The following is an 11,835-nucleotide window of genomic DNA, read 5'->3' on the forward strand; positions in this document are numbered from 1 at the left end:
TGTAAGTCCTCTAATTATGTGGATGTTTATTCCAATTCTTTTTTGTTTTTGTTTTTGGTATTCTAGTTCCTTTGCTTGCCAATAAAAACTTTAAACTCAGATGGTCTATTTTTATTTAAAAATTATCAATTTATATTAAAGACTGTTGGCATTTTATTGCAAATGCATTTAATATATAACTAAATTAACTGTATTAACTAAATTATCTAAATTAATTTATACCTTAATTAGATGGAAAATTGATATCTTTACAATATTGAGCAATACAATCCATGAAAAAAGAATATTGCCCTAGTTACTTAGGTCCTCTTTAACTTACCATATGAATGTTTTATCATTTAAGTGAAGAGGTACTGTACATGTATTTAGTGTTTCATATTTTCTTGCAATTTTGCTGTAATTTTTAAAATATCTAATTTTCTTTTTTTTAAGATTTTATTTATTTATTTGACAGAAATCACAAGTAGGCAGAGAGGCAGGCAGAGAGAGAGGGGAAGCAGGCTCTCTGCCGAGCAGAGAACCCAATGAGAGGCTCGATCCCAGGACCCTGAGATCATGACCTGAGCTGAAGGCAGAGGCTTAACCCACTGAACCACCCAGGTGCCCCTAAAATATCTAATTTTCAATTGTTCTTTACTACTATAAAAAAGCAATTGCATTCTATAAATTCATCTTATTTTTAACATCCTTGATAATCTAGTTGTAAAAGCTTATAATAGCTTTTGTTGTAATAGTTTTGTTTTGTTTTGTTTTTTTAAGATTTTATTCATTTATTTGACAGAGAGGGATACAGTGAGGGAGGGAACACAAGCAGGGGAAATGGGAGAAAGAGAAGCAGGCTCTCCTTGAGCAGGGAGCCCCATGCAGGGCTCAGTTCCAGGATTCTGGGATCATGACCTGAGCCCAAGGGAGGCGCTTAACCGACTGAGCTACCCAGGCACTGCTGTGATAGCTTTTTTGTAGCTTCTTTAAAATGTTTTACATAAAAAATTGTGAATTTTCATAGAAATTTGTGAATAAGAATAATTTTTATCTCTTTTTTCACTCTGTATCCATTTTAAGAATTTTTATTTAATTCATTCCATTTTCTAGGACTTTCAGTTCAATATTTATTAAAGAGTGGTCTTTGCTTTGTTCCCAATATTCAAGGAAACATTTGGTGTTTTACCACGAAGTTTCCTGTTAGTTGTAGATTTTTCAAGGATACTTTTTATCATGTTGAGAAAGTTCAAATTAATTCACACTTTTCTTATATTTTTTTAAATCATAAATTTATGTTGAACTTCATCAAATGCTTTTTCTGTGTCATTTGAAATAATTTTACTGTTTTTCAGTTTGTAGTTATAGACTACATATAGACATTGATTTTCAGATGTTAAAAACCTTAAATTTCCAGAATAAACTCCTCTTGATCATCATGTATTACCTGCTCTTTTTCTGGTGCTCTGCATTTCCTCCATGCAGCCTTGTACAAGGTATAGGTCAAGACTGATGTTTTATCTGGATTTGATTTACTAATATTTTTATTGAATTTTTAAAAATTTATGTTCATGAAGAATATCATTTTACAGTTTTATTGTAATTCCTTTGTTTATTTTGACCTCAAGATAATTTTTGTCTCAAAAAATCAATTGGGATGTGTTCCTACTTCCTCAACTTTCCAGAAGAGATGATATAAAATTGGTATTATTTCTTCCTTAAGTATTAAGTAGAATTAATCAGTGAAGTTATCTGGCCTAGAGATTTGTCAGAAGGTTTTAAAATATAAATTCAATTCTTTAGCAATCAAACAAATTAGGTTTTCTATTTTTTCTTGAATTAATGTTGATAGTTTCTATAATTCAAAGAATTTATACACTTCATACATGTCAACATATTGAAATAATTTTTTCTTAATATTCCTTAGTTTCCTTTTAATATCTTCAGAATCTTTAGTGATACTCTGAATTTCATTCCTAATGCTAGTATAATTTGTTTCTTTTTTTTTCTCTCTTGAAATAATATTAGATTTACAGAAGGGTTATAAGAGGGCAATCTTCACCCATCTTCCCCTAAAGATAATTTTTTCCATAACCTTAGCATGATTATCAAAACTAAGAAATTAATATTGGTACATATTATTAACTGAAATTTTGACTCTATTTGGATTTATCCAAATCTGCTATTAACGTCTCTCTTTTTTAAATATTCTATTTATTTTATTTTAAAGACAGTGCATGAGAGAGGAGAGAGGCATTGGGAGAGGGAGAAAATCTCAAGCAGACTCCACGCTGAGCATGGAGCCTGACAAAGAGTTCGATTTCACAACCCTGAGATCATGATCTGAGCCAAAATCAAGAGTCCAATGCTTAGCCAACTGAGCTACCTAGGTGTCCCTCCACTAATGTCTCTTTATGTAATTCCAGGATTTAACCCATAATCCCACACAGCATGCAATCGTCATGTCTCCTTGGTCTCTTCCAATCTATGGCAGTTTCTGAATCTTTCTTTGTTTTTCATGATCTTGACAAATTGAGAAGTCCTGATCAGTTATTTATAGAATGTCCCTACATTTGATTTTGGTGTTTCTCATAATTAATTAGAAATAACTTTTTTTTTTTTTTTTTGCAAAAATACCACAAAAGGAGTGTGCTCTTGTTGGTCCATGATATCAGAGGTATATGTTGTCAATATGTATTACTGGTGATGTTCAGCCATTCCTATTCCCTTGTCTTCTCTGTTAACTTGACCCACCCTCAGTGTCAAGCTTTTGTGTTTTATTAGTCATTGCTCACTAATAGGGTTTTAGAGGTAGTAGCCTGGCCTCAGAGATAGGGTTTTCTCTGTTTTTTTCCCATCTCCTTAGGAGAGTGAAACTTTATGCCTTTGGTGGCTTTTCCGTAGAAGAGAGCTTGCTACTCTAGAAATTGGAGAACTTCAATGATACTGACATGGGATCCTGAGTTCAGGAATGTTTCTTGCCACTCCCAGGTTTGTAAAGTGTTTTGCTTCTGTTTCTCCCCCCACTCACAATCAGACTTTACTTGTATCCTGGCTACAGCCGCCTTTCCTGCTCCTTTCTCTAGCTAAGGCTTTTTCTCAGTGAGAGAGTTCAAGCAAAGGATAGAGTTCTGAACCTTTTCAACAGCAGCAGTAAAATCCTTCCTACAGGCATTGAAGGACAGAGGTTTTCTTTGCATTCATCTACTACCACCAGCTTTTGTTGTAGCACCTAATGGAGATCTATGAAAAAGAACCTGCAACTAGTATCATTTCCACTTTTTTTCTGGAGCCCCAAAAGGTCTTATACTGTCACTCCAAACCATATTCTTCTTTGTCACATATATTTATTTTTTAAAGATTTATTTATTTACTTATTTATTTAGAGAGCATGAGTGGGAGGGGCAAAGGGAGAGAATCTGAAGCAGATTCCGTGATGAGTGCAGAGCCGGACAATTGTTTAAAATATTTGTTTAGTTTATTTTTATTCATCTATGTCAGCCATGTCTTCTTCCCATGTTCTATCACTCATGAGCCAGTCTCTGGTATCCCTTCTTTCTTAGAGGACTTTATCACTCCAATTTTATAGTTCTTCCCGCCTTTTCTTAGTTATGGGTTGATTTTTTCTAACAGATTTCCACGTTTGAAGAGAAAGGAAACTCTGTATTCTCTTTGAAATATGTTTTAAATATGGTTGTAATTGGAAAAATACAACCTAATTTTGATAATCTCAAATAAAATATATAGAGTTTGATTTTTTATTCTTACCTAATCTTTTGATGCAACAACTAAGATAGCACAGATCTATATATCAAAGACAAGAAGTTGTCATGAGATGAATTTGGCAGAATATGTTGGAAGAAATTATCTGCTATCACAACACTTTCTTCCATATGCATGGTGCTCCAACAGCAGTAAGATTCTTGCCACTTCTTTTCCCATGAATCACTCCTCCCTAGAGTAACTATAGTGACTTAGCTGATTAGAAATTTAGGAAGAAATAAATGGCATGCATAGCCCAGGCTATTCTCTTTATCTTGGGATCTATGTGCCTATAGAAATTGTGGATTTCCTCTGCTTCTCAGTGCTAAAAACATCACTTGGTCAGACTATCTACATGGAGCCCACTTCTTTGGCTTAATATTGTTAGTAAATGGGTGAATATAATTTCTTAATTCTTGAGTTCAGTTAAGCGGCCCATTTGGATTCCATACTAACTACATTTCCCAATCCAATTGGTCTCAAAAATAATGACCATATTCTATCCTCCACCTAATCAGTCCCTCTTTGAATTCTTTTAATTTATTACAACCTCATTAGGGAAGGTACAGGCCCAGGACACAGTACCTAATATTACTGTTTATGTACAAGTATTTCTGGAGTACCCTAGGAAACACCAATATTTTTTGCATGACTGGAGATAATTGTTGAATAGAACACAAAATATAATTCAAAACATACACAAGGAGAGGTTTTTTTGGCAGAGCCTAGACATGTGGGTTTTGGCCTTACACTCTAAGATTTGAATAGAGTTTTGACTTTAATGATTTTTAGTGACATTTGGACTACAGGTTTTAAGCCTTGGCTTATGTGGTATTTTGCATTTGATGGTGACTCTTGTTAATGGAAGTTTTGTCCACTGTTTTGAATAGCTATGTTTATAAAAGCAGAGAGGTGAGAAAAAGTACTTGAATCTTAGGGAAGATGTTGGATTGCTCAGGAATGTCAAGGGCAGATACATTGAGGTGAATGGGTTTAAGTGAGTATAAGCAAAAAAAAAAAAAAAAAAAAAAAGAATGAGTGGCTTGTACAGGGGCTGAGAGAGCCTCTTAAATATATCGCATTGTTATAGGCACGTTAGTAAGCGGGTACAGATGAAGGGAGAGTGTAATCATAAAAACAGCAACAGTCATGGGAGACCTCGCCAACAGTGGCCCTATAGGTGGCTAAGATTGTAGTGACAGTCCCAAAGCCACCCTTTCAGGCTCAGGCAGTGTCATTTTGTAGGCTGTTGCTAGCTTGCAACACAGGTGCAGGGTTTCCTGGGAATGTTTGGCTGAAGCAAAGATTTGATTGTAAAAAAAAAATATGGATATTTCTAGTCTTTTTAAGCATTTATGTGCTGAGCAATTTCTACTGCAGTTAAAACGTAAGGCATCTGAGTTTGCTTGTTCTATAGAGCACAGGGGAATTTCTAGCTTTAATTTGTTAGAGCTAGGCTTATGTAGACATGACTAAATACACTGAATCAAATTCCATTCTGCATTTGGGGCCATGGAGGATTCTGTGGAGGGATATAGAGACTTGTCCACAAGCCCAAGAATGAGAAATACTCTACAAAAATATTAGAGTATATTTTAAGGCAAGAGACTTATAGTAAGTAGGTATGCAGATACTGCTTGTGCCCAGAGGAATTATTACTGAGCAATTTATAGAATTGAAAATTGAGGGGAAAAGTATTTTGAGGAGCACATAACTGAAGTTTGGTTCATACAAGGCCACCCCACCCCCAGTTTCTACCCCCCGTGGCACAGGCTTCAAGTAGCAGCAGCTCTGGTTCTGAAATATGCTGAGTATGATTCTTCAGCTGAAACAAATGTGAGAAGCTTGCCTAGGAGGCAGATTTCATAGAATGGCTGGCTTCTAGATGTGGCAAATGTATTATGACAAAATTGAGTTCTTGTTGGGACTTTTCCTAATTGAATGTTAATGAATTCATCATGGATTCCAGACAACTGGCACAGACTGCTTGGTGTTCCAGACTGCCTGTCTATTTCTGGGTTTTGGCTAAAGCCAAAGACATACTTCTGTACTCCTTCCCTTGTATAGGAATGAAACTCTGTCTTGGACTTTAGTAATGCTAAGTACTGGGTCCTGGAGTGTATAGGATCAGGATGGATTTGTCTCCCAAATTTGGTCGTTACATGGTTAGTCCTCTAATGATCTTGTTTCTTAATATTTTGGTGAATGATTCCATTGTATAAATGTATATTAATTTATGTATCTATTGACCAGTTGGTGAACATTTAAGTTGTTTACAGTTTGAGATTATACTGTTGAAAACAAAGAACAACATTCATCTTAAAAGGGGAAGATGACAGTGTATGTATGTTAATACTCCACTCATACAAAATTCTGGAAAATCAAAAATATAATATTAAAAAGCAGTTGAGTGGCTGTCACAGTTCTGGGGTTGACTGAAGAGTGCTACAGGGAGATTTTGGAATGATGGAAATGTTATATATCATCATTGTGGTCACATGACTGTACATACTGAAAAATTCACTAAATTGTACGTCTAACCTTGGCAGTTTAAGTATATAATTAGACACATTACAGACTTCATGTTGAACCAGTACAAGTCAGAGACTTTAAAGAAAATTTTCAGTTACCAAACAAAACAACAGAGGATCTAGCCGTGGAAAGAACATAAGCTTTGATGTGAATCTATGTGGGACTCCAAAGAAAAAGGAATTGGGGAGAATAGTTTTAGATTTCAGGTTTGGGCTTTGGACTTTTAAGAAAAAAAAAATTATATTTTGAATTTAATAAAACAATTATTTTAAAATTTAAGAAACTAATATTTAATTTTAATTTCTCTCAGAGAAAGAGTATAATAATTTTGGTCAAATACTAATATTTAAGGTATCTTAAACTATATGGTTTCCTTTTTAAAATTTATTTATTTATTTATTTGTATGAATTAGTTGAGAGTATATACTGACCTCTTAGTTTTTTGTTTTGTTTTGTCTGGTTTTTAAACTCATACTGACTGAAAGAGTTTGATAAGATTGGGATGAGCTCTTCCTTAAGAATTAAATGAGCCTTGATTGTTAAACACTTGTACACTAATATATTCTAAGGACCTCAAGTAGGGTTGGGAACAAAATTTTTGGATTAATCTGTTCTTCTACTCAATTTAACCAAAAATGTTTTCCCCCCACATTTGTATTTTAGGTACCATTATTTTAATTTGTTTTTATGCTCTTTTAAATTCTTGAGTTCAATAACTTATTTTCATCTTCCTGTTCGATAATGAAAATATTTAAACCTCCAAATTTACCTCTAAGTATAATTTAGGCCATATTCCATAGATTTTGAAAGTGTTCTAGGCTCATTATAGTTATTTTCTAAACATGCCACAAAACTATGCTTTGGCTTTACTGTATGTACTCTGAATTCCTTTTCATTTGGCTTTGCACATTTTCCCCATTATTTTTGTTTAATTGCTTGTGATGTAGTTTCTACCATTTCTAATGTTCCTGGATTTATAGAGGTCTTCTTTGTCTTTCTCGTGCTCTTGACTTAAACTGAAATATATCTATCTAGAGCTTCTCTGTCACTTTTTTTTTTAATATTTTATTTATTTATTTGACAGAGAGATCACAAGTAGATAGAGAGGCAGGCAGAGAGAGAGAGAGGGAAGCAGGCCCCCTGCAGAGCAGAGAGCCCGATGCGGGACTCGATCCCAGGACCCTGAGATCATGACCTGAGCGGAAGGCAGCGGCTTAACCCACTGAGCCACCCAGGCACCCCCCCCCGTTCACTTTTTGTCTGTTTGCCTTGTCAGAGGAGACAAATACGTTTTGGGGGGGTGTTTTTGTTTGTTTGTTTTGTTTTTTTGCCCTTTCTTCTTGCTTTCTATCATTATTGTTTTGTTTTATGTATTTTCATACCATTTTTAAAATTTTTAACTGAATTTACTTTCTGACATTAGCATTGTGTAAAATGTATGCATTTGAATTTTCATCTTCCATTCTTTTACATTCATGCTTTTAAATCACTTGGTTTTAGGTATAAACCAGTATAAACAATATACAGTTTAACATAATAACCCTATGTAGTTCTATTTAATTTTTTAAGCCTGAGTGTGAAGTTATTTCACTGATATATATTGATTTGGACTAAAATTTTGGTTTTATTTCCTCATCTTACTTGATTTTCTGGCTTTTAATGTTTCCTGGCAATTTCCTTTGTTTTCTAGCATGTATTTTAGGATTAGTACTATTATTTCATTTCTATTTCTTTGTGATAGTCTGGAAATTATACAATGCTTTCATCCTATTCACAAACTTTACATACAGATTTATATTAGTCTTTATATTTTATATTTATATGACTTTTTTTGTCTTTCGTTTTGTTCTGTTTTATAACTCCTTTTGGTAAATTATGTTGTTTCCAAGGATTATGCTGCCTACTTTCCAGAAGTTTAACTTGTCTTTAATTGATATGAAGACAGCTATCACTCAGATTAATTCCTCTGGGAAAATCAAAACTTTTCTCAAAATGGAAAACAATTAATTAATGGCACTTTCTATAAATAATTACTCTAATTTTTCCAGAAATAATATAATTAGCTTTTTATAAATTTACAAAAAATAAGCCCTGCCTGTCAAAAACCTCATCTCTGTAAAGGATGTACACTAGTTTATCTTTGCTTGCTACAGCAATGTTATTAGGAGGCTCTAGGCTTGTATTAGAATGGCAAGGCCAAAATAGCAGATTTCTCATAATTTTTATAGCTTATTTCAGTAGTCCAAATCTGGAGTGCCTGGGTGGCTCAGTGGGTTAAAGCCTCTGCCTTCAGCTCAGGTCATGATCCCAGGGTCCTGGGATCGAGCCCTGCATTGAGCCCTGCATGGGGCTCTCTTCTAGCAGGGAGCCTGCTTCCCCCTCTCTCTCTCCCTGCTTCTCTGCCTACTTGTGATCTCTCTCTGTCAAGTAAATAAAATCTTAAAAAAAAATTATCTAACTCGAAATGGATAAAAGACCTCAACGTGAGACAGGAATCTATCAGAATCCTAGAGGAGAACATAGGCAGTAACCTCTTCGATATCAGCCACAGCAACTTCTTTCAAGATATGTCTCCAAAGGCCAAGGAAACAAAAGCAAAAATGAACTTTTGGGACTTCATCAAGATCAAAAGCTTCTGCACAGCAAAGGAAACAGTCAACAAAACAAAGAGGCAACCCACGGAATGGGAGAAGATATTTGCAAATGACAGTACAGACAAAAGGTTGATATCCAGGATCTATAAAGAACTTCTCAAACTCAACACACACAAAACAGATAATCATATCAAAAAATGGGCAGAATATATGAACAGACACTTCTCCAATGAAGACATACAAATGGCTATCAGACACATGAAAAAATGTTCATCATCACTAGCCATCAGGGAGATTCAAATTAAAACAACATTGAGATACCACCTAACACCAGTTAGAATGGCCAAAATTAGCAAGACAGGAAACAACGTGTGCTGGAGAGGATGTGGAGAAAGGGGAACCCTCTTACACTGTTGGTGGGAATGCAAGTTAGTGCAGCCACTTTGGAGAACAGTGTGGAGATTCCTGAAGAAATTAAAAATAGAGCTTCCCTATGACCCTGCAATTGCACTGCTGGGTATTTACCCCAAAGATACAGATGTAGTGAAAAGAAGGGCCATTTGTACCCCAATGTTTATTGCAGCAATGGCTACGGTCGCCAAACTGTGGAAAGAACCAAGATGCCCTTCAACGGATGAATGGATAATGAAGATGTGGTCCATATACACAATGGAGTATTATGGCTCCATCAGAAAGGACGAATACCCAACTTTTGTAGCAACATGGACGGGATTGGAAGAAATTATGCTGAGCGAAATAAGTCAAGCAGAGAGAGTCAAGTATCATATGGTCTCACTTCTTTGTGGAGCATAACAAATAACATGGAGGACATGGGGAGATGGAGAGGAGAGGGAGTTGAGGGAAACTGGAAGGGGAGATGAACCATGAGAGACTATGGACTCTGAAAAACAACCAGAGGGTTATGAAGGGGCGGCAGGGGGGGGGAGGTGGGAGGTTGAGGAACCAGGTGGTGGGTAATAGGGAGGGCACGTACTGCATGGAGCACTGGGTATGATGCCAAAACAATGAACACTGTTATGCTGTAAATAAATAAAAATAAATTTTAAAAAATTATCTAAATAAATAAATAAATAAATAGTCTAAATCTATACAATGTTGAAACTTATTTTGCTTATGAAGCTTGTATTAGTTTCCTGTGGCTGCTGTTACAAATTAACATCAATTGGGGACTTAAAACAACAGAAGTTTATTCTTCCACAAACCTGAAGCCAGAATTATGAAATCATCATCACTGGGCTAGTATCAAGGTTCACACAGGGCTCCCTCTGGAGCCTGTAGGGAAGGATCCAACCCTGGTCTCTTCCAAACGTCTGGTGGCTGGGGCATTCATGGTCATGTTGCCACACACTCACTACAAACTTCCAAACTTCAAGGCCAGCATCTCCAATTCCTTCTTTATTCCATTTTCAAATCACTTCTCCTGAGTGTGTGTGGTGAGTGGGGTTTGGGGGGTGTGGTGTGGTGTGGTGTGATATGAAATCTTCCTATAATTCCCTGAAGGATACATATAAATGTATTTAGGATCCACCTTTGTATACCAGGTTGATCTCTTGTCTCAAGATCCTTAATTAATTACATCTTCAAATATCATTTTGTTAATTATTTTATTTTATTATTATTTTTTTTTCCAAAAAGATTTTATCATGTACAGAGTAGAGGGGTTTCACTTCTTCTTGGTTGCTGCTTTCCTCCAGGCTGCCAGGATGATGTTCAGCTCTTCTCTTCCTCTTGGCACAGATGTGTGTTTGCACCTGGTTCTTGATGAACTTAAGGGCCCGCTTATCCTTGGAAACATGAGCAGCTCCATAGCACACCACTCATATGCGACTGAGCTGCACACTGTGGGGTCCTTATATACTTCTCTGAACTGCATCACTCTCTCACATTTTCAGGTTATTATTTAGGAATGTACTTTTTAACTTGAAACAATTTTTTTTCCATTTTATTTATTTTTTCAGCCTAACAGTATTCATTGTTTTTGCACAACACCCAGTGCTCCATGCAAAATGTGCCCTCCCTTGGGGGCGCCTGGGTGGCTCAGTGGATTAAGCCGCTGCCTTCGGCTCAGGTCATGATCTCAGAGTCCTGGGATCGAGCCCCACATCGGGCTCTCTGTTCCGCAGGGAGCCTGCTTCCTCCTCTCTCTCTGCCTGCCTCTCTGCCTACTTGTGATCTCTCTCTCTGTCAAATAATTAAATAAAAACTTAAAAAAAAAAAGTGCCCTCCCTATTACCCACCACCTGTTCCCCCAACCTCCCACCCCTGACCCTTCAAAATCCTCAGGTTGTTTTTCAGAGTCCATAGTCTCTTATGGTTTGCCTCCCCTTCCAATTTTTTTTTTTTAATAAACATATAATGTATTTTTATCCCCAGGGGTACAGGTCTGTGAATCGCCAGGTTTACACACTTCACAGCACTCATGATAGCACATACCCTCCCCAATGTCCATAGCCCCCTCCCCCTTCCCAATCCCATCTCCCCCCAGCAACCCCAGTTTGTTTTGTGAGATTAAGAGTCATTTATGGTTTGTCTCCCTCCCAATCCCATCTTGTTTCATTTATTCTTTTTATTAACATATAATGTATTATTTGTTTCAGGGGTACAGGTCTGTGAATCATCAGTCTTACACAATTCACAGCACTCACCATAACATGTACCCTCCCCAATGTCTATCACCTAGCCACCCTATCCCTCCCACCCTAACTTGAAACAATTTTCAAAAAGGTTTAGCTTAGCCTATTTTATTTTATAAAATATGCAAGCATCACTGTTTATTTCACATGGAAATAATTTATATTATATATGATAATACCATACTTACTGCATGCCAAATGTTATAAACATTTCCATTATATATATTTCCTACTCATATAATTTTCTATGTAAATAACTTTTTATTTATAGTAACATTATAAGTGTGTATATGTGTGTGTATTTATTTTTAAGC

This window comes from Meles meles, chromosome 2, assembly GCF_922984935.1.
Source record: "Meles meles chromosome 2, mMelMel3.1 paternal haplotype, whole genome shotgun sequence".
In the NCBI taxonomy this organism is placed as follows: domain Eukaryota; kingdom Metazoa; phylum Chordata; class Mammalia; order Carnivora; family Mustelidae; genus Meles; species Meles meles.